Raw genomic sequence first — 24,761 nt, 5'->3', positions numbered from 1 at the left:
GGACAGTTCAAAGTCAATCATATTGCTGTGGGTCTGCAGTCACATGTAGGCCAGATCATGTAAGGGTGGCAGTTTCCTTGCCGAAAGCACATCAGTGAACCAGGTGAGTTTTTCTGACATTTGGCAATGAATTCATGGTCATCATTATATTCTTAATTCATGATTTTCTTTTATATTGAATTCAAATTCCACCATCTTCTGTGCTGGGATTTGAACACAGGTCCCCAGAATGTTATCTCAGTCTCTGAATTAACAGTCCAGCAATAATACCACGAGGCCATTTCCTCCCCCATCGTGGAACAAGAAAGCCTGTAGCTGATTCCCACTTGGGAAAAACAGTGAACCAGGAGCTTCTTAAATGGGCGATCGTATCTCCTTACATTTTAAGACAGCCATGGATAATCAGGACCTTGTGGGAAGGGACGAAATTGGGGGAGGGAAAATTACATCAGTGTTAGGTAGGAGCTGAGCAGTATTAATTGGGAGGAGCTTTTATTGAACAAGTCAACATTTGATACGTGGGAGTTATTTAAAGACCTACTGATCAGCGTTCAGATCTGGCCTATTCCAGGGAAGGAGGAATGACAAGGATGGCAATCTAAGGACGTACGGACATAAGAAATAAAACAGGAGTAGGCCATCTGTCTCTTCCAGCTCGTTCCGCTGATCTTTTTTGCGGACTCAGCTCCACTTACCCTCCCATTCACCATAACCCTCAATTCCTTTCCTGTTCAAAGATCTATCTGTTTTGGCTTTCAAAACATTCAACAAGGGAACCTCAACTGTTTCAGTGGGCAGAGAATTCCACAGATTCACAACCCTTTGGATGAAGAAGCTCATCCTCAACTCAGTTTTAAATCTGTTCACACTTATTTTGAGGCTGTGCCCCCAAGTTGGAATTTCGCCCATCAGTGGAAACAATTTCCGATCCATTTGTTTCATAATTTTAAAAGTTTCTATTAGATCACCCCTCATTCTTCTAAATTCCAGTGACTGCAATCGGAGTCTACTCAATCTCTCCCCAGACAGCAACATTTTTAATTCTGGAATCAACCTCGTGAACCTCCTTCGCACCCCCTCCAGTGCCAGTACATCCTTTCTCAAGTGAGGAGACTAAAACTGTACAAACTACTCCACACCAAGCCTCACCAGCACCCTATACAACTGTATACACCCATTTCCATCAGACACCGCATCCCACCTCCCGCAGACACCGCATCCCACCTCCCGCAGACACCGCATCCCACCTCCCGCAGACACCGCATCCCACCTCCCGCAGACACCGCATCCCACCTCCCGCAGACACCGCATCCCACCTCACGCAGACACCGCATCCCACCTCACGCAGACACCGCATCCCACCTCACGCAGACACCGCATCCCACCTCACGCAGACACCGCATCCCACCTCACGCAGACACCGCATCCCACCTCACGCAGACACCGCATCCCACCTCACGCAGACACCGCATCCCACCTCACGCAGACACCGCATCCCACCTCACGCAGACACCGCATCCCACCTCACGCAGACACCGCATCCCACCTCACGCAGACACCGCATCCCACCTCACGCAGACACCGCATCCCACCTCACGCAGACACCGCATCCCACCTCACGCAGACACCGCATCCCACCTCACGCAGACACCGCATCCCACCTCACGCAGACACCGCATCCCACCTCACGCAGACACCGCATCCCACCTCCCGCAGACACCGCATCCCACCTCCCGCAGACACCGCATCCCACCTCCCGCAGACACCGCATCCCACCTCCCGCAGACACCGCATCCCACCTCCCGCAGACACCGCATCCCACCTCCCGCAGACACCGCATCCCACCTCACGCAGACACCGCATCCCACCTCACGCAGACACCGCATCCCACCTCACGCAGACACCGCATCCCACTTCACGCAGACACCGCATCCCACTTCACGCAGACACCGCATCCCACTTCACGCAGACACCGCATCCCACTTCACGCAGACACCGCATCCCACTTCACGCAGACACCGCATCCCACTTCACGCAGACACCGCATCCCACTTCACGCAGACACCGCATCCCACTTCACGCAGACACCGCATCCCACTTCACGCAGACACCGCATCCCACTTCACGCAGACACCGCATCCCACTTCACGCAGACACCGCATCCCACTTCACGCAGACACCGCATCCCACTTCACGCAGACACCGCATCCCACTTCACGCAGACACCGCATCCCACTTCACGCAGACACCGCATCCCACTTCACGCAGACACCGCATCCCACTTCACGCAGACACCGCATCCCACTTCACGCAGACACCGCATCCCACTTCACGCAGACACCGCATCCCACTTCCCGCAGACACCGCATCCCACTTCCCGCAGACACCGCATCCCACTTCCCGCAGACACCGCATCCCACTTCCCGCAGACACCGCATCCCACTTCCCGCAGACACCGCATCCCACTTCCCGCAGTCACCGCATCCCACTTCCCGCAGTCACCGCATCCCACTTCCCGCAGTCACCGCATCCCACTTCCCGCAGTCACCGCATCCCACTTCCCGCAGTCACCGCATCCCACTTCACGCAGTCACCGCATCCCACTTCCCGCGTCACCGCATCCCACGTCCCTCAGTCACCGCATCCCACGTCCCTCAGTCACCGCATCCCACTTCCCGCGTCACCGCATCCCACGTCCCTCAGTCACCGCATCCCACGTCCCTCAGTCACCGCATCCCACTTCCCGCGTCACCGCATCCCACGTCCCTCAGTCACCGCATCCCACGTCCCTCAGTCACCGCATCCCACTTCCCGCGTCACCGCATCCCACGTCCCTCAGTCACCGCATCCCACGTCCCTCAGTCACCGCATCCCACTTCCCGCGTCACCGCATCCCACGTCCCTCAGTCACCGCATCCCACGTCCCTCAGTCACCGCATCCCACGTCCCTCAGTCACCGCATCCCATGTCCCTCAGTCACCGCATCCCATGTCCCTCAGTCACCGCATCCCATGTCCCTCAGTCACCGCATCCCATGTCCCTCAGTCACCGCATCCCATGTCCCTCAGTCACCGCATCCCATTCCACTCAGTCACCGCATCCCATTCCACTCAGTCACTGCATCCCATTCCACTCAGTCACCGCATCCCATTCCACTCAGTCACTGCATCCCATTCCACTCAGTCACCGCATCCCATTCCACTCAGTCACTGCATCCCATTCCACTCAGTCACCGCATCCCATTCCACTCAGTCACTGCATCCCATTCCACTCAGTCACCGCATCCCATTCCACTCAGTCACTGCATCCCATTCCACTCAGTCACTGCATCCCATTCCACTCAGTCACTGCATCCCATTCCACTCAGTCACTGCATCCCATTCCACTCAGTCACTGCATCCCATTCCACTCAGTCACTGCATCCCATTCCACTCAGTCACTGCATCCCATTCCACTCAGTCACTGCATCCCATTCCACTCAGTCACTGCATCCCATTCCACTCAGTCACTGCATCCCATTCCACTCAGTCACTGCATCCCATTCCACTCAGTCACTGCATCCCATTCCACTCAGTCACTGCATCCCATTCCACTCAGTCACTGCATCCCATTCCACTCAGTCACTGCATCCCATTCCACTCAGTCACTGCATCCCATTGTCCTCAGTCAGTGCATCCCATTGTCCTCAGTCAGTGCATCCCATTGTCCTCAGTCAGTGCATCCCATTGTCCTCAGTCAGTGCATCCCATTGTCCTCAGTCAGTGCATCCCATTGTCCTCAGTCAGTGCATCCCATTTCGCTCAGTCACTGCATCCCATTTCACTCAGTCACTGCATCCCATTTCCCTCAGTCACTGCATCCCATTTCCCTCAGTCACTGCATCCCATTATCCCTCAGTCACTGCATCCCATTATCCCTCAGTCACTGCATCCCATTATCCCTCAGGCACTGCAGCCCATTTCACTCAGGCACTGCAGCCCACGTACCTCAGTCACTGCGTCCCATTTCACTCAGGCACTGCGTCCCATTTCACTCAGGCACTGCGTCCCATTTCACTCAGGCACTGCGTCCCACTTCAGTCAGTCACTGCCTCCCATTTCAGTCAGTCACTGCGTCCCACTTCAGTCAGTCACTGCATCCCATTTCAGTCAGTCACTGCGTCCCATTTCAATCAGGCACTGCATCCCTATTAAGTCAGTCACTCCTTCCCAGTACCTCCGACACAGCATCCCGTTTCCACCAGTCACTGCATCCCGTTTCCACCAGTCACTGCATCCCGTTTCCACCAGTCACTGCATCCCGTTTCCACCAGTCACTGCATCCCGTTTCCACCAGTCACTGCATCCCGTTTCATTACCCAATGCATCTCATTTCCCTCACTCAGTCTCAGCGTCCCACTGCACTCAGACAGTGAGTCTCATTGAACTGTGCCACCGCGTCCCGTTTCCACTCAGACAGTGAGTCTCATTGAACTGTGCCACCGCGTCCCGTTTCCACTCAGACAGTGAGTCTCATTGAACTGTGCCACCGCGTCCCGTTTCCACTCAGACAGTGAGTCTCATTGAACTGTGCCACCGCGTCCCGTTTCCACTCAGACAGTGAGTCTCATTGAACTGTGCCACCGCGTCCCGTTTCCACTCAGACAGTGAGTCTCATTGAACTGTGCCACCGCGTCCCGTTTCCACTCAGACAGTGAGTCTCATTGAACTGTGCCACCGCGTCCCGTTTCCACTCAGACAGTGAGTCTCATTGAACTGTGCCACCGCGTCCCGTTTCCACTCAGACAGTGAGTCTCATTGAACTGTGCCACCGCGTCCCGTTTCCACTCAGACAGTGAGTCTCATTGAACTGTGCCACCGCGTCCCGTTTCCACTCAGACAGTGAGTCTCATTGAACTGTGCCACCGCGTCCCGTTTCCACTCAGACAGTGAGTCTCATTGAACTGTGCCACCGCGTCCCGTTTCCACTCAGACAGTGAGTCTCATTGAACTGTGCCACCGCGTCCCGTTTCCACTCAGACAGTGAGTCTCATTGAACTGTGCCACCGCGTCCCGTTTCCACTCAGACAGTGAGTCTCATTGAACTGTGCCACCGCGTCCCGTTTCCACTCAGACAGTGAGTCTCATTGAACTGTGCCACCGCGTCCCGTTTCCACTCAGACAGTGAGTCTCATTGAACTGTGCCACCGCGTCCCGTTTCCACTCAGACAGTGAGTCTCATTGAACTGTGCCACCGCGTCCCGTTTCCACTCAGACAGTGAGTCTCATTGAACTGTGCCACCGCGTCCCGTTTCCACTCAGACAGTGAGTCTCATTGAACTGTGCCACCGCGTCCCGTTTCCACTCAGACAGTGAGTCTCATTGAACTGTGCCACCGCGTCCCGTTTCCACTCAGCCACCGCGTCCCGTTTCCACTCAGCCACCGCGTCCCGTTTCCACTCAGCCACCGCGTCCCGTTTCCACTCAGCCACCGCGTCCCGTTTCCACTCAGCCACCGCGTCCCGTTTCCACTCAGCCACCGCGTCCCGTTTCCACTCAGCCACCGCGTCCCGTTTCCACTCAGCCACCGCGTCCCGTTTCCACTCAGCCACCGCGTCCCGTTTCCACTCAGCCACCGCGTCCCGTTTCCACTCAGCCACCGCGTCCCGTTTCCACTCAGCCACCGCGTCCCGTTTCCACTCAGCCACCGCGTCCCGTTTCCACTCAGCCACCGCGTCCCGTTTCCACTCAGCCACCGCGTCCCGTTTCCACTCAGCCACCGCGTCCCGTTTCCACTCAGCCACCGCGTCCCGTTTCCACTCAGCCACCGCGTCCCGTTTCCACTCAGCCACCGCGTCCCGTTTCCACTCAGCCACCGCGTCCCGTTTCCACTCAGCCACCGCGTCCCGTTTCCACTCAGCCACCGCGTCCCGTTTCCACTCAGCCACCGCGTCCCGTTTCCACTCAGCCACCGCGTCCCGTTTCCACTCAGCCACCGCGTCCCGTTTCCACTCAGCCACCGCGTCCCGTTTCCACTCAGCCACCGCGTCCCGTTTCCACTCAGCCACCGCGTCCCGTTTCCACTCAGCCACCGCGTCCCGTTTCCACTCAGCCACCGCGTCCCCGGTCACTCAGCCACCGCGTCCCCGGTCACTCAGCCACCGCGTCCCCGGTCACTCAGCCACCGCGTCCCCGGTCTCTCAGCCACCGCGTCCCATTTATCTCAGCCACCGCATCCCATTTATCTCAGCCACCGCATCCCATTTATCTCAGCCACCGGATCCCATTTATCTCAGCCACCGCATCCCATTTATCTCAGCCACCGCATCCCATTTATCTCAGCCACCGCATCCCATTTATCTCAGCCACCGCATCCCATTTATCTCAGCCACTGCATCCCATTTATCTCAGTCACTGCATCCCATTTATCTCAGTCACTGCATCCCATTTCACTGAGTCACTGAATCGCATTTGTTGTTCTCACTTGAATGCAATGGTCATGAATCTCCTCCAATGGCTGGTCATGTATTTCCAATGCAAAATTTTACCAAGTTTTGATTTTCAATTTTGATTACCTGTGTCTCCTCTAATCTATAAGATGCTGCAATAAACTCAAATTTGATCAATCATAATTCAACCACCATTACCTACAGAGTTAATTTCATCAAACAGATCCAATTAGAATTGTCACATTCCCAAATCCTGATTCAAGTTTTTCTAATTATGGGCCACGTGGTTCAGAAAAAAGACACATAGAGTCAGAGAGATGTACAGTAGGGAAACAGATCCTTTGGCCCAATTTGTCTATGTTGACCAGATATCCTAAATTAATTTAGTCCCATTTGCCAGCATTTGGCCCATATTCCTCTCAACCCATCCTATTATTGTACCCATCCACATGCCTTTTAAACGTACAAGCCTCCACCACTTCCTCTGGCAGCTCATTCCATACATGCACCACTATGAAAAAAATCCGGTCCATTTTAAATCTTCCCTCTCTCATTTTCAACCTATTCTCTCCAGTTTTGGATTCCAGCAACCCGGGGAAAAGATCTTGGCTGTTCGCTCTATCCACGTCCCTCGTAATTGTACAAACTTCTATATGGTCAGCCCTGAACTCCAAAGTTCCAAGTAATCGCTGCCTGTTCAAGCCCACGGTATACCTTCAACCTCCGATGCTGGTAACATCCTTGTAGATCTTCTCTGAACCCTTTCAAGTTTACAACATACAACAATCCAGCGCAGAACAGGCCCTTCGGCCCTCAATGTTGCGCCAACATCCTTCCTCTCGCAAGGAGACCAAAAGCGATTGCAGTATTCCAAAAGCAGCCGAACCAACATCCTATATGGCTGCTAAGTGATCTCCTAACTCCTATTCTAAATGCACTGACCGATAAAGGCGAGCACACCAAATGCCTCCTCAATATCCTTTTTACCGGTGGCTGTACTTTGATGGAACTACGAAACTGCACTCCAGCGTCTCTTTATTAAGCAACACTCCCCACAACCTTCAGTGGATACGTGCTGCCCTGATTTGCCTTTCCAAAATGGAGCACCTCACATTTGTCTAATTTCAACTCCATCTGCCACTCCTCAGTTTATTGGCCCTTGTCAATGTCCCATTGCATTCTGAGGTGACCTCCTTGGCTGGCTACTACACCTTCAATCATTGGGCAACTTACTAACCACACCTGTTTTCATATCCAAATCATTGCATCACTTCAACTCCCCCTCCCATTCCCTGGACGACATGTCCATCCTGGGCCTCTTCCAGTGTCACAACCAGACCACCCAGAAACTGGAGGAGCAGCACCTCATATTCCGCCTCGGGAGCTTCCAACTCAATGGCCTCAATATGGACTTGGCCACCCTCAAAATCTCCCCACCCGCCAGCCTCATCCCAAGACTAGTTCCTCCACTCATCCCCGCCTCCATGACCTGTCCGCCTTCTCTCCCACCTATCCACTCCTCCCACCTCACTGACCAACTCCCACCACTGCTTGGAATTATTCTTCTTTTCACACTTCATCAGCTCGATGTTATTTCTAAAATCTATTTTCCAATTTTGGAAAAAGTGAGATAAAGAGAAGTAAAAGAAGTGACATTCTTACCACTTGTGAAATCTCTGAATATTCTTCTGTTGAAAGGCCGCCAAGGAACAATGCAGCTCTTTTGTCACAAACGCTGTGAGGGAGACATCTTTTTCGGTTCCACTAACTCCACCCTAAGGAAGACAAACCCACGTAACATATCTAGTGACTTAAAACATACTCTATTGTTGCCCAAGGTGGAGAGCTGGATGAACACAGCAGGCCAAGCAGCATTAGAGGAGCAAGAAAGCTGATGTTTCGGGACGAGACCCTACTTCAGAAAATTGGCGCTGGAGAATTTGAGATAACAAGGTGTAGAGCTGGATGATACTGCTTGACCTGCTGTGTTCATCCAGCTTTACACCTTCTTATCTCAGATTCTCCAGCATCTGCAGTTCCTACTGCCTCTATTGTTGCCCTTTCACTTTACTGAACTAATATGAGCCAGTAGTTTTGTTTAGGCCCGTGTAATCTTACAGTTATTGGCCTGTACAAAATTCTGAATTAATTTTGATCGACTGACGGGAGGAGAGATTAATTTTAAAGAAATTTTTGTTTTCTACCAATTTGCAGAGGGCATCGTGGGCGATTGAAGGACAGTGTTATTATCCTCCAGGTCTGTGGACTGCATCATTACCAACTTGTCCATTTGCATATACATACAATATTCATTATGTACCAATGAAACATAATAAACCATTACTGTGTACGAAAAACAACGCTCACATATCAATGGAAATTTAAATATTTATCATAGAGTTTGAAGGATTGAATTCAATGATACAAAGCAAAAACCAGTGAAGATGAGTGCAGTTGGTCAGCACTTTTGCCACTAAGTGGAGGTTGGCAGTTTGAGGCCACCCAAGAACAAGCAAGCTCTGTCTAACTCCAAGGGCAGCACGGTGGCTCAGTGGTTAGCACTGCTGACTCACAGCGCCAGGGACCCAGGTTCGATCCCACCGTTGCGTGATTTTCTGTGCAGAGTTTGTACATTCTGCCCATGCCTGCATGGGTTCCTGCTGGGTGCTCTGGTTTCCTCCCACTGTCCAAAGATGTGCAGGCTAGTTGTATGGGCCATGCCAAACTTGCCCATTGTGTTTCGGGATGTGTAGATTAGGTGTGTTAGTCATGGGAAATGTAGGGTTACTGAGGAAAGGGTCGGGGAATGAGTCAGGGTGAGATGCTCTTTGGAGGGTGGCTGTGGACTTGTTGGGTCAAAAGGGGCTTGTTTCCACACTGTAGGGATTCTATGATATGGAAGTATCTTTTGAAGTGGGCATTCATGGGTATGCTGTAACAGAGACCTTGTAATACTACACAACAAATATTTGGAACTAGACTGTCAATTCAGACAGAGCATCAAAAAAGGTCATGGAAGTTGTCACCGATATAAAGCAGGATTGATGAAAATCCAGCAGGAAATGGTGTCAAAAGGCACAGTATCTTTTATTCATCTCCAGTTATTTTGTCCAAGGCACTGGATGCTGGCAGGATTGAAACATTTAAGAAATGCTTCACAAATCACATATAAGGACCTGCACATCTTTGAACAATGGGAGGAAACTGCAGCACCTGGCGGAAGCCCCTCGCAGACGCGGGGAGGACATGTCAATTCCACACAGATCGTTACCCAAGACTGGAATCTCAATTGGCTCCCCAGTGCATGAGCAGCTCTAACCACTGAGCAATTACCTTGCCCAGAAGGGGTTTTATAAGCGCATACATTATTTCCATTAATAGTTGGGGTAAGACAGATCCAAACCTCTTTGTCCAATCAAAATAACATATCGTAGATATCATGACAACAATCATAAATGATTTTGAATAAGTAAATCAAAAAAATAGAAATTGTTTCCAAGCCTAAATACGAGATAAGGTGCAGTTAAGATGAACAGCGCAACAACAAAAAGGCCATATTTTATGTGACCATCGGTAACACTTGAAAACTTGCAACAATATAGTCACCAGTAGAGATCTGGAGTGGTTTGATGATGCACTCCTTCATACACTGGAATGAAACTCCAAAGATCACAAATTCTCCTTCAATACCGTGTTATAACAGTGACTGCATCAACCTGTGTTTATGGGCCTGACTGGAAACCCACACAACACGCACAAACAAAAATATAATCTAAGGTGATAGGAGAAATAAATGTATGTATGCAACGTCTTTGAAAAGCAATCATTTCTAGCGGATGCAAGCCCATAAGGAATCTCGTTTCGCAGATTATATTCATTTGCACTGCAGTTCACGCCAGTCAGAATCAGTTTCGTTTCATGACAGGTAACTAAAATGTCCAAAACAATGAACTTTGTTTGATCAGAAGATTTTAAGTAAGGACTATGTCTTGTGTGAGCTAACGGCATTAGGGGATGGAGAAGGTACACTCACTGCTGGCATCTTGACACCATTGAATGAGCAAGCGTGGACGCAAAGGTTGTAACAGGTAACAATTGTACAGGCAATATCTTTTGAGCTCCTTCCGAGCAGGCCTGTAATACTCTAAAGCTGTGCTAGACCCTCACTTCCTCCACCTTACGTACGCTGCCTTTTTCTTTTCGACAAGAAGCACCTCTGCACCCGTCATCCAAGGCTCCTTAATCTTACCCCTTCTTACCTGTCTCAGGAGGAACAAATTCATACATCACTCGCAACAACTGCTCCTTGAACAGCTCCACATGTCTGCTGTGCCCTTTCTGTGGAACAATTGCTCCCAATCTGTACTTCCCAACTCCTGTCTGATAGCATCATAGTTTCCTTTTCCCCAGTTAAATATCTTCCCCTGGTAACTGCTCCTTTCCCTTTCCATGGCTATGGTAAATGTGAGGCTGTTGTAGTCACTGTCGCCAAAGTGCTCTCCCACCACGATATCTGACACCTGTCCTGGCTCATTGCCGAGCACCAAATCCAAAATGGCCGGCCGCCTCGTCGGCCTGTCCACGTACTGAGTAAGGAAACCCTCCTGAACACACCTGACAAAAACGGCACCATCCAAACCATCTGCACTCAGGAGGTTTCAATCTATATTGGAAAAGTTGAAGTCACCCTGAACAATAACCCTGCTATGTTTGCACTTTTCAACTATCTGCCGGCCAATGAGTTCTTTGATCTCCCAACTGCTATTTGGGGGCCGTAGAAAACCCCCAGTGAGGTGACTGCTGCCTTGCTGTTCCGAACTTCCACCCATACTGACTCAATCGACAAACCTTCCTTGGCAACCTCAGCCCATACCACCTCGGTAGACGAGTCCTCAAAGGTTCTTTCAGCCGCCGTTATACTGTCCTTGACCAACAAAGCCACACCTCCCCCTCTTTTACCACCTTCCCAGACCTTAATCAAAGATCTAAACCCTGGAACCTGCAACATCCATTCCTGACTCTGCTCTATCCATGTCTCCGAAATGGCCACAACATCGAAGTCCCAGGTACCTATCCAAGCTGCAACCTCACCTAACTTATTCCGGATACTCCCGGCATTAAAGTCGTCACACTTCAATCCAGCTTGCTGTCTGCCAGCACACTCCTGTGACAGTGAGGTCCTGACCATGTCCTCCCTACGCTCATCCTCCCGTGTACTAGGACTACACCTCAGTTTCCCATCCCCCTTCTGAGCTCGTTTAAATCCACCCGAATGGCACTAGCCAATTTCCCACCCAGGATATTTGTGCCCCTCTGGTTCAAGTGGAGACCGTCCTGTTTGTCCAGGTCCCACCTTCCCCAGAATGAGCCCCAATTGTCCATGTACCTGAAGCCCTCCCACCTGCACCATCCCTGCAGCCACGTCTTCAGCTGAAATCTCTCCCTGTTCTTTGCCTCGCTATCACGTGGTACGGGTGACAAACAGAGATGGCCACGCTCTTTGTTCCAGCTCTCAGCTTCCACCCTAGCTCCCTCAAATCCTGCCTGGCATCTCTATCCCTCTTTCTACCTACGTCGCTGGTGCCTACGTGGACCACGACTTGGGGCTGGTCACCCTCTCCCCTCAGGACCCTAAACACACTATCCGAGACATCACGGACCCTGGCTCCTGGTCGGCAACACACCAATCGTCAGTCTCTTTCGTTCCCGGCAAATCTTCTATCAGTCCCTCCAACTATTGAGTCCCCAATGACTATCACTCTCTTCCTATCCCCGCTTCCCTTCTGTGCAAGAGGGACAGACTCTGTGCCAGAGACCTGCACCCTACTGCATACCCCTGCTAACTCGTCCCCCGGAACAGTATCCAAAATGGTATACTTGTTTTTCAGGGGAGCGACCGCAGGGGATTTTAGGGGAACGACCACAGGGGAAGGTTGGTCGAGCTACACCGGGTAAACGTACATTTTTGGCTGAAGAAACATGTGTTTCAATGTGAGCTAATGGAAGAAGCCATGGAGTCAAAGCTAAACATTTCGACAGTAAGACAACCATTCTTAAAAGCAGCAGACAGCATGAAAAAGAAATCAGCGGCTTTAATATCCACTTAAAATTTGTGGAATATCAGATGGAATTTTCTTATTGACTCCATTGTGCAATCATATCGATCTAAAAATGTTAACTGCATTAATTAATACTAACCAGAAACGGACTTTGTAGTAAATGGTTTGACTATTTTCTCTATCTGGAACATCCAGATGTTTTTGGTCACAGAAATTTGAGGGTGCATACATGAGGATCAATGGTCGGCACAACATTGTGGGCTGAAGGGCCTGTTCTGTGCTGTACTGTTCTATGTTCTATCCCTTTTCCTTCTCCAACGAAGATCGTACCAACCTATGGTACCAAACTGTGAGTCAAACGGACGGGACTCTTAATCTTTAAGTTCCTCATCAAAACAGTCTAATTGTATGGTTCTGTGCAATAAAAGAGAAAGAATAAACATGTTTCCCACAATTTTGCTGATGTTTACGAACAGAATGCACAAATTCAACAAGTTTGAGCTGGCATGTCTGCTTCCTCCAGCCTGTTTAAACTGTTCCATTCAATGTGAAATTTGTCATAAGTTTTAGCACACAGGTCTACTTGATCTGTGCCACCACCTTCTATTAGTCATACATGCTTTCCCCACCTTCCTGTAATACATTCCTTGAAGTGTTCAATGAGATTTTGATTTTAAATCTTATCGTCATATTCTTTTGATTCTCAAGCATCAATGAATCTGATGTCGCCACCATTCCATGCAGTGCATAGCACGTCAAACAGGAGTCTTACTCTTGCCATGAGCACTGAGGGAGTACGGGATCATAACTGTCTCATAGTTCAGAACAAAATTCTACATATAGGGCTATGTAGAGTCATGCAGTTAATTTTATTTGACATGCTATTTCTTTTTTTCACAAATATGCTGGATTTAAAGTGATCTTCACCCTCATTTAAAATGAATCCAATATCCAACCATGTGTAAAACAAGCAGATCCAAATTTTAATTGGAGTTTAGTGTTTCACAAATATATTACTTTCTTAAAAATTCTATTTGAGTCAACATTATCATTTCATTCCCTGACAGCGGGTGAACTTACTTTTAAACTCCAATTTTCCTTCGGTATTAACGGAGAGGTGAGCCTTTTTGCAAGCACCGAAAGGCTGCACCAGTTTATGCTAAAACTTACGGAACTGTAAGTTTCACAAATATGTTCCTATTAAACACTAATTCCTATTGAAGCAGTATGAAGCTAAATTCATTCAACTGGACAGCAAAAATGGTCAAGATTTTAAAAGCAAGCAACGATTTTGAAGTCACTCTTTGAACTAAATTCCATCTTGGTGTGTGAGAGTCCATAGGTTCCTCACTCTCAAAGAACCATTCAAACTGTCATGCAATTACTGAAACACACAGACAAAAAACATGAATGTTAACAGTCACTAAGATTTTGAGAGTGATTTGGAATTCATATTCAATACCCGCTGGGGGAAATCTGTTCCAATCTGGATAGTACTCACTTATCACCATCCCACCTACCTTCCCCAGCACCTCCTCCCACTCCACACTGTTTGTTTCTGAGCTCCCTTCCACCCTCCATTTCTGAGGAAGGGTCCTGACCCAAAACCTCACCTTTGTTGAGCCTCTGATGCTGCCTGCCCTGCTGTGTAACTCCAGCTCCACAATGTGTTATCTCAGACACCAACATTGGCAGTTCTTACTATCTGGATAACTCATTCTCACCTTGTAACAAGTGATTTATACTCATTATCTTTTCAGATTACGCATGTACATGTATATACTTAAATATACATATTGCACTTTTATGCCTGAACCACTAACCTAGAGGATATTTTAAAAGAGTCTCTTCATATCTGCATGAAAGAGAAATCATCAAGGTCATAACTTTCATTTTAGGAATAACTCGAACATTCAAAGTACTCACAGTCAGTGTCCCATTTACTTGACCAGTCAACTTGATGTGAATCTTTCTTCCAAGCGGAAGCTATAACAACAATTATATTTGAGAATCAAACTCTTCATTGCATCACCAATATTTCCTTGTCTGTTTGAAACATAAGATAATGAAATAATCATGGACAGATTGGCCAACAGTGTAATTTAATGCGTGTTACAACCATTGAAGTGATCTTTAAAAAGCTGTTGTCACACAACACACCACTTTTTGAGATGCAGTGATGAACATACTTCCTGAGATGTAAATAATATATGCCGAATTAATTCCAAAGAATACATTTACAATTAAAAAGAAGCTAAAAATCTCTTTACATTGTGATGCTTGTCAGATTGCTATTCGTCAATGGAAATCGTTCAGAACAGTTATTTATTCCCAGATGAAAAGGAAGCGTATACATTTCATTTTCAAATCTTATCCAAGAGAGAAAAAAAAACGCCTTCATGAATGCATTGTCAAACAAGAAGACTCAGAAAAAAAGTCATTTGGCCCATTGAATTTCCTCCATCATTCGCTGAGATCATGGTTGATCTCATTATATTTATCACGACACAACATTTCCACCAAACCCACCTTACAGCTAATACATTCCGATCCAAGTCACATCCTGGTAAATCTCTGTTTCTGTGCCATGCCTTGTCTTTCTAAATATTTTTTCAGTCATCTACAAATTTAGCCACAGCACATGCACCGCTTTCCTCCAAGTCATTAATAAACAAGCACAAGAGCTGTGGTTCCTTCAGCGCGACCTCATTTCTTACTGACAAGCCAACCCTGGCATCTCTGTCCATTTGTATCGGAGATAATGGGAACTGCAGATGCTTCAGAATCCAAGATAACAAAGTGTGGAGCTGGATGAACACAGCAGGACGAACACACAGAAGTAGAAGGGTCTCGGCACGAAACGTCAGCTTTTACGCTCCTGAGATGCTTCTTGGCCTGTTGTGCTCATCCAGCTCCACGCTTTGTTATCTCTGTCCACTTGCCTGTTCTTTCTATCGGACATGAATCATTGGATATTTCGTTCCCAACACTTATCCCCTAACAACCACCTCTCTGTGATACCCAGAGTGATGTATCTGTCAATTTCAATCTGCTCCACAAACTCATTCACTTTGTTTCATACACTCCCTGCAATTCAATACAAGATCTTCAGTCTGGCATTTACAGCCACCCTTCTTATCTGCTGCAGCTGAAGTGAGATTCCAGACCATTTCGATACTTTTTGTCCTATTACTTGCTCTGGAAACTTTGCTGAGCACTTACCAGCTTCTAACTCTTTCCACAATTTTCCATGCAACTGAGCTCACCCGCTCCACACTTTTTATTTTAACGCCCTACCCCAAGACCGAGCTCTGTATTTTGCCAGGATACTTGTCCCAAAATGATTCTCGTCGAGCCTATAACAACAGAACGACTCCCTCCTTCCCCATACCGATGCCAATGTCCCATGAATTCAAACACATTTCTGCCATGCCACCATTTGAACAATGCATTTGCATCTATAATGATGCTCACACCGTGCCAAATTGCTCAGATAATAATCCAGAGATTATTACCATTCTGGTTCTGCTTTCTCATTCAGCACCTCAGTGCTCATAATCCCTCAGCAGAACCTCTTTCCTCTTTCTTCCATATCAATGGTACCTGTGTGGACCACAAAAGCTGGATTTCTACTCCTCCCACTTCAAGTTCCTTTGTAGCCGAGATGGAATATCCTGAACCTGGGCACCAGGCAGGCAACACTACTTTCGAGACTCTCGATCCTAGTCACAACGAACAGTGTTCATTCCCCAAACTACACTACCTCTGATTATAACTACATTTCACTTTTTATCCCCTCCTGAATGTCCCCCCTGTACCACAGTGCTACAGTCAGTTTACTCATCTTCCCTATACCCTGCACTCTCATCCACACACGAAGAAAGAATCTCAAACCTGTTCGATAAGATCAAAGGCCAAGGTTCCTTCTGCACTACATCCTGGATCCTTCCACCTGCCCTCTTCTTTGTCACACTCTCACGTCTCTGGCCACTGACCGAGTTTCAGCTAGTTAATCTAAGGTGTGTGACTGCCTCCTGAAGCACAGCATTCCCTGGTAACTCTGCCCCACATGATTTGTTGATTGGTCGAAACTGAGATTCCAGTTCATCAACCCTGAGCTGGAGTGTGGGGTCTGACCACTCGCCCGTCATGTAGGAATAAATCATCATCTGGCCTGGCATCTCCATTTCAATTACTTGGATCTTAATTTGATTTGAAAACATTCTGGTCTTTTAGTTTGTAGCCTGTAAATATTTCTCCGATTTACTTTCAATCTGAAAGCTACCGATAATAGATTCTTAAACCAGTAGCGATCACCAACCAATGAACCTGGTTCACCCTCTCGGTCCCTGATTATGGCTTCAATTCACCCTGTCTCAACAAAAACTGCTTACGAACTATCAGGCAAAAAAAAGCAAGCAAATGGCACCTCTTACCCTCTGCGCTGACTTGCCACATTGCCACCAAGTTCCCCAAAATATATATTCATTTCGTGCATTTCACTCGAGATGTGATCTCTCCTTCCAGAACGTGCAAAGCATACTGAACCATCGCAATGTACTACCTTCAAAACCTCAGCTCTCAGCTTATTACTTTTGAGTACATTCTCAAATGCTTTCTCCAAGTCCAAACACAACACATTTACTGGTTTTCCTCTATTAATTCTCCTTCCAAAACTTCCTCCAAAAACCAAAACAAATTAGCCAGACATAATTTCTCTTTCAGCAGGCTGTGGTGATTCTGTTTGATTAGATTCTGATTTTCCAAATGTCCTGCTATTATTTACTTCACAGTTGATCACCACATATTTCCAACAATAGATGTTAGGCTGGTTCGGTTGTAGTTATCTTCTTTTTGCCTCTCTCCTTTTTAAATAGGAATGTCACATCAGCATTTTTCCAGCCCTCAGATGCTACTCTCGAATCTAAAACTTTTTGGGAAATTACAATCAATGCATACACCGACTCTGAAGCTCATTGTTCAGAATCTTAGAAAGTAAACCATCACGGCAAAGAGTCTAATCTGCTTTTACTCCATTAGATTGTCTACTACAACTTCTCTCATGGTAGTGATGGTGTGGTAGTGATGTGTTTAATTCCTCCCTGTATTCTTTAGTAATAAGGGGATCCTTGAAGTATCTTCCGCTGTAAAGACTACCCTTTTCTCATTGTCGTTGTTCCTTGATTTAACAATTAACCTGGCCATCTCAGCCGAGCATATAATTAATGGCATTACCTCTAAAACCTTCTCTGCCAAAGTGTTCAATAGATTGCTACAACCTGAAAGAAGTAATTCTTCCCCTAAATTAATAGGCAACCAATTTGAAAATGTGGCCTCTGGTCGTAAAATCTTTCACAATGGGAGTAATCTCTACGGATATACACTATCAAGCCTCTTCAGCATCTTAAATGTTGAAAAAATAAGATTTGTTTCAATCTTATAAACTCCAATGAATGTCGTCCCAGCCCGCCCAGCTTTCCTAAGCATGGCAATCCCCTACGCCATTTCCGAAATCAACCCAGTCAACATGAGGTGTATGGCATCCGCGGCATTCGCTCTGTGGCCGTACATGACTTGTCAGTTACCATCTTGCTGCTACGACTCTACTTCTATGTACGATGCAGTCCTCTGTCCATCCTAACATACTACTCTTGAACACGTGGGCTCTTTTCTTTTGAGACACCTTATGAGCTGTACCTTATCAAATGCTTTGTTGAAATCTCAATGTACGACATCAACTGGTGTTCCTTCGTCAGTAATGTTTGTTTCCTTCTCAAAGCACTGTAGCAAGTTTGTCAAGTATTATTTCCCCTTTCTGAAAGGATGTTAACTCTGTAGGATGTTATAGCACACTCAGTACCCTGTTATTTCATCTTTCATTGCCGGCATGAACATCTTCCCAGGTTGACCTAAATTGGCAATACTTGCTCACTATTTTATTGAAGTATCTTTGTAATAAAGGTGTTATGTTCACAATCTTTCAATCCTCTGAGAATTTTCCACAATCTAAGGATTCTTGGAAGATTATCATCAGTGCCTCCATTGTATCTGTAGCTGCATTGTTCAACATGAGAGGATACAACTCATCATACCCCTTGGATATTTTCTCGACTGATTGGAGTCATGTTTGGAATTCTGTGCAGTGACATTCACTTTTAACAGTTTGCTAAATACTACCAGGAACAGAAATTGTGATCCAGCTGCAACTAAGCTAAAGCTTTCAGCACAGAAGAAAGTCTTTGAATTCATTTTGACCCAAATAACTCCTGAAAAGGGCAATACAATTTGCCTCAGTCCATAAATGTTCTTTCTCCAACATCCTGAGATGCATTATCTGTATTTCTTCAAATTTACCACAGAATCTGTTTCAATCACCCTTTCAGCAATACGCATGACAACAATTCGGCATTCTTAGTCCCCCTGTAGCCTCCGTTGCACATGTGCATTGTTAGCTGATTATTTGTTTGTGTGCCTGCTTTTTTGCTCAAATGGATCAAGTTAAGTTCGTGTTCTTTTGTCAGCAGAACTCTTGCCTCCTCACTCTCATCTTCCTTGTTTTATCCCTCTGCTGGAATATTTAATTTGTCGACATATCTGAAATATGTTGTCGAATGGATTGGGTTTTGTGCCATTGCATTCCCCATAGCCCATCTACCCATCCTGTTGCTTGTTCTAACAGTTATTATCTTGCAGAGTGGAAAATGCAGTTTGAAAGCAATGGAACATTACTGATGAAGAAGTTGATGCATAAATTGCTGCGATCTTCCAAACTACAAACTCACCTTCGATTCTTTCTCGGTCAGAGCATTATGCCAGCGCACATGAATCGTGTTCTCAATGGGACTTCCAAAACCATGGAATTGAATTTGCATGTTGATTTCTTCTTCCCTCTTCAGAAATGCAAAGTAGTATCGTGATGAAGCTTCCAAGGCAATGATTGTGTCCTTCAATGAAGGGAAAAGTGACTTTTAGATTCATGGAAGTATTTCAGTACTTCCACATACATGAAATGCAAACATTCTCCCTGCATGCTGACCCAACTCCGCAAGACTAGGGCATGACCCAGTCTCATTTTATCGAATCTTTCTGATTTTACATGCCACGGGATAATCATTGCAGTGGAACAGAAATGTTGATCATGGAAATTTATCAGTGTTTTAATAAATAATGGCAAATTTTCAACATCTTGCAAGTGCATGAAGGCTCAATCTCATGACACCTTGCCTGCTGCACAAAGACATTCTTACACTGCTTTGAATGTTAGGACTCAAACAAAACACAATCATTACACAAATGCATCAACACGCTACTTTCAATAGGATCTGGCGCAGGCTTGGAGGGCCGAAGCGCCTGTTCCTGTGCTGTAATTTCCTTTGGTCTTTGACCAGATAAAAAGGAATAGGGAGGTGTATAACAGTCATCAAGGGAACAAGAGCCCCTGTGGACGCACTAACGTCAACCAGGCCAACATCCCCAGCACTGAGGCACTGACCATCCTCGATCAGCTACAATGGGCTGGACACTTCATCTCTATGACTGACACGAGACTCTCCCCATGTTCTCATCCCAGCTTCAAAAAAGCAGGCGAGACCCAGATGTGCAGAGGAAGCACTCGGTGATAAACTCAAGTCCTCAATGGTGAAGTGCGACATTCCTGCAGACACCTGGGAATCGCCGGCCTAAGACGGCCCAAAGCCTGAAGAGCACCTGGGAAGGCATCAAACACTTTGCGGCTTGCCTTTGGAAGCAGCGGAAGCCATGCAGCCACACCAACACCTCCCTCACCCCTTCCCACGACTGCCTTCTGCCCCGAGTGCAACAGAGCCGACGGTAGCTGCATCGGTCTGTGCAGCCGGCGGTCAATTCAGCCTGAGAGTGGGAGAGTGTCATCCATATCTGCGAGAAACCACCATGATGATGATGATGTATAGTGTGCAGGGGCATCTCGTCACAGCAAATCAGAGAACAAATACAGGGCAACAGAACACTGGTGACCAAGATTAGGATGAGGGAGAATCTCAAAATCTTCTACAAGTGTCTCAGAGGGAAAGAGAAAACCCAGGGAAAACCAGGTCTCATTAGGGATGAAGAGGCAAACGAACGGTTTGAACTGGAGGGCAATGTCAGGTGTTAAACGAGAATTTCACATCAGCTTTTACATGTGAGAAGGAGCACACAATTCTCGGACAGAATTAACAGAGACTGGGGAGATGTTAGGTGTTTTGGTGAATTTAAAATTGGACAAATCCCAGGTTTGGATGAGGTGTATGCCACGATGCCCAGGGAGATGAGAGAAAAAATTCCACTCGCCCTCATACAGAGCTTTCAAAAGTACCAAAGGACTGGAGAACAGGTAACATAGTTCCACTTATCAAAATGCGTGACAAACAAAAAGCAGAGTATTACAGACCAGTGAGTATCACATCAGTAGATAGGAAAATATTGGAGAAAATTCTGAACGGCAGACGTAATTTGCATTTCAAGAAGTGGGGTCTGATCAGCGACCGTCAGCATAGCTTTGTCAGAGGGAGGTCACGCCTCACAAACTTAGATGATCCTTTCAAAGAGGTGACAGAGTGTGCAGATGGGAGTTGATGTAGTGAAAATAGATTTCAGCAAAGACTTGGACAGGGTCCCAAATGGGAGCGTGGCAAAGAAGGTAAAGCTCGGGGGGTCCAGGAAAATACAGCAAGTTGAATCCAAAGTTACAGATTGGTCAAATGGGCAGGTCAACGGTAGATGGAATGTTAACCCTGATCAATAAGGCAATTTGGACAAACTAACAAGGCAAGGAATCATTCAAAGAAATGCCAGGACACTAGGAAGATCAGAGGAATGGTGTGATCTTGGGGTGCTTGTACACAGATTCCTGAACATGGAATGGCAGCTTAAAGGGACAGTTCAGAAAGCATCTGGCTCAAGAGCTGTACAGGACTTTTGTTAGGCCCCAGCTGAAGTGCTCAGTGCAGTTCTGGTCTCTCCATTATAGAAAGGAGGTGTTTGCATTTGAGCATGTGTGGAGGACATTCATCAGGATGTTCTGAGGGGGTGAAGCATTTTAACTCTTTGGAGAGTCTGGATAAGTTTGCGTTAGCAATAACTGCCAATGCTGGAGTCTGAGACCACACAGTGCGGAGCTGGAGGAACACTGCAGGCCGGGCAGCATCACTGTTGCCGATCTCTGATTAAAGGTCTAGGCCTGAAACATCAGCTTTTGTGCTCCCGAGATGCTGCTTGGCCTGCTGTGTCCAGCCAGCTCCACACTTTCTTCTCTTGGATTCTCCAGCATCTGCAGTTCCCATTGTCTCTAGCATCACTGTTTTATCTGGATAAGGTTGGATTGTTTTCTTTCGAGTAGAGAAGGTTGAAGGAGGTCCTGAAAAAATTGTTTAGATTAATATGGGTAGGGGCGAGGTAAAAAGAAGGTCCATAATGGGGTCGGTCGGGGGGCGGTGGTGGTAGAGGAAGAGATACATACATTTAAGCTAAAAGCTCAGAAGGAATTTCAGGAAAGAAAAGACACCCAGAAGGTGCTGGGGGGTTGGAATTCATTGTCTGGGACTTCAGTTGAGGTGGATAATCTTTTCACATGAAAGAAAAAGGGTTGGTACAGCACGTAAAATGAAATAACATTCAAGGCAATAGGCCTATTGCTAGAACATGAGCCGAATGTGAACTTAGTGTGGCTTCAGTGGTTACAGACACAATGGAATGAAGTGCTTGTTCAATTCTGTACAAATCTCTGATTCTATGATTCTGGAGCAGGGGACAGTGAGTGGACAGCACGGGACAGTTCACCTATCTTCTACTTTCTCCATCTTCTGTCTGCCGCCCAACTTCTCACTATTTTTTACAGAATCCCCTTCTCCTCCCCCATTTTTGAAGAAGGGTCTCGATCTGAAACGTCAGCTTTCTTGCTTCTCTGATGCTGCTCGGCCCGCTGTGTTCATCCAGTTCGACACCTTGCTCTCTCAGATTCTCCAGCATTGGCAAGTTCCTACTATCTCTTGAGGAAACTTACTTGTTTCTGCACCCAACCTGTGGTGAGAATGTGGAACGCACCGACTGTGTGGGTGGTAGAGGCAGAAACCGTGATAACATTTAACAAGTCTGTGATTGGGCATTTGCGATGCCAAGGCATACAAGGCTCTGGGTCGAGTGCTGGGAAATGTGATGAGAATAGTTCGGGACTTGCATCTTGTGAGGGCACATACAATTTGCTGAAGGGTCTGTTCCATTGCCATAGCACTCTATTATGCTGTCCCTCAATGATCCTGTGACAAGCAAGTGAAGGTTTACAGAAACAGGCACTTTTCAAGGACAATGCCAAAAGGAAAAGTGATGCACAGGCAAAGTGCATGTCAGAATTTAACCAAGGATTAACACCACTGAAGAACTGGAATTTGTGCCAATGCACCAAACCTGCAGATGAAAATGCAGTGTCCAGTTTGATTGCAAACAGCAACAACCACCAGTTAGTAACATGATCCATGGAAATATCTGAATGCCTGTTCTTGTGATCTCAAGCATTTACCTGCGTCGAGTGAAATCCACCACCATAGTTCTGTTGCATCGTTGGCCACCTCGCAATCGGTGTTGCATAGTCAATATCATTCCTTCACAATGCTTGAAGCAAGGCATAAGCAGTGGTTTCCACAGTCATCGCAGAAGCCTGTGCTGCTTCAAGTGGATACGGCTTCTCGTCCTCCAACAATGGAGGCTTTCCAGGAACCAACATCACAATCTGTCATTTGAGAAAGGGATTGGCTGAGAATAAAGTTTACATCATATAGATTTTTGTTTGCATTTCACCAACATAACAATGGTTTTCTGGTCAAGATCCACCATTGTCTCACCACTGATGTCAAGAACATGCTCCATACTTCCCACTCAGTGATGGGTCCTTTTGTTTGTGAAAAATAGGCACCTTCGAATGCAAATGAATCAAGATGAGCTTTAGTTTCTCATCAGGCTACATGGCAGTTATTACAAGATGTTACGAACAAAAGGTGAAGAGGCAGATGAAACCATTCAGAGCATCAGTCTGGATGATCTTCTTGCCCTCATCCTGAGGAGGCATCACAGATCTTAACTTACACGCAATTCAAGTTATTTCACGCAATGACAAAACTGAATGTTCTGGATACTGCAAATGCCATGGCACCTGGCAGCATCCGACAAACTGTATTGGAACAATGTGCCCCAAGGTCAGCACACCAACAGTAAATGTTTTCCAGTACATTTTTAAACACTTGCGACACTCACATTTCAGAGAAAGATGACCTATCACGTAATAGTCAGACAAATTGTGCTGACCAATTATGGCCTCAATGTATTCTCAATCATCAGCAAAGTAATGCAACATCTGGATGACAGTGCTGTCAAACAGTTGCACACTAAGGCTCAGTTTACTTTTCGTCAGGCTCACACTTCTCGTAACCTCATTCAGGATTTACCACAAATACGATCAGAGATCCTGAGCTTGAAAAGGAAGGAAACTGCAATCTGTCATTTCCACCAAGCCAACTTCTGATTGAATGTGGTGTGAAGCAGACGAATAGAAAATTGAGTCAGTGGCATTCACTGGATACCTGCACTGGTTGAAGTCATGTCTTCATTTGAACCAAAGTGAAGACATGAATGTTCATTGAATATTGTCCAGGTGTCCAGCAGAATTCATGACTTTTCCAACAGTGAAATCAACGATGAGAAAATACAGTGAGACTTGCACAACGATCAGGCTTGGCCTGATAAACGATAAGTAACATTTGCACCACACAAGTGCTAAGCAGCAATCAGCTCCAACAAGAGAGAATATGACCACATGACAAAATTCCATGTCCTTACCTGAACATCATCCTTACATTTTTGTTTTAAATGTACAAGTGCTATCCAAGCCATGCAAGGCTATGCGCCAGGTGTTGGAAATGAGGTTAGAAAAATTCACTGCTTCTCTTTGACTGTCACAGAATCCGTGAGCTTAAGAATTTAATTAAGTCTATCCAAGAGAGTTTCTTGACACAGTATATGGATAGAAGATGGGCCATGCTGGACTTTGTCCTGGTCAGGTAACTGGTGAGAAGTGTGGGAAAGCATTTTGGAAATAGTGATCACAACTCCTTCAATTTTAAGATTGCTATGAAGAAGGATAAGTCAGGACCTTGGGGGAGAGTAAATTATATCAATTTTAGGTAGGAGCTGGGGAGTGTTAATTGGGGGGAGCTGTCACATTTGCCATATGGGAATTGTTTAAAGGCCTGCTTATGAGTTTAGGA

General features: G+C 46.7%; 1 protein-coding gene and 1 long non-coding RNA gene across 2 annotated transcripts in view; both read right to left on the bottom strand.

The window, feature by feature from the left end:
- Positions 1-24,761, bottom strand: part of LOC132207582 (utrophin-like) — a 163,014-nt gene that overhangs the window by 19,853 nt on the left and 118,400 nt on the right. The gene's annotated exons all lie outside the window — the stretch shown is intronic.
- Positions 12,869-19,427, bottom strand: LOC132207584 (uncharacterized). Its single transcript, XR_009443597.1, has 3 exons — positions 19,269-19,427; positions 14,413-14,472; positions 12,869-12,900 (listed from the first exon to the last, which is right to left on the bottom strand). It is a non-coding gene; the product is annotated as an uncharacterized LOC132207584 (long non-coding RNA).

Source organism: Stegostoma tigrinum, unplaced genomic scaffold (genome assembly GCF_030684315.1).
Source record: "Stegostoma tigrinum isolate sSteTig4 unplaced genomic scaffold, sSteTig4.hap1 scaffold_104, whole genome shotgun sequence".
NCBI classification, from domain to species: Eukaryota; Metazoa; Chordata; class Chondrichthyes; order Orectolobiformes; family Stegostomatidae; genus Stegostoma; species Stegostoma tigrinum.
The sequence above is the reverse complement of the archived record's forward strand: the minus strand, read 5'-3'. Positions and strand labels throughout refer to the sequence as shown.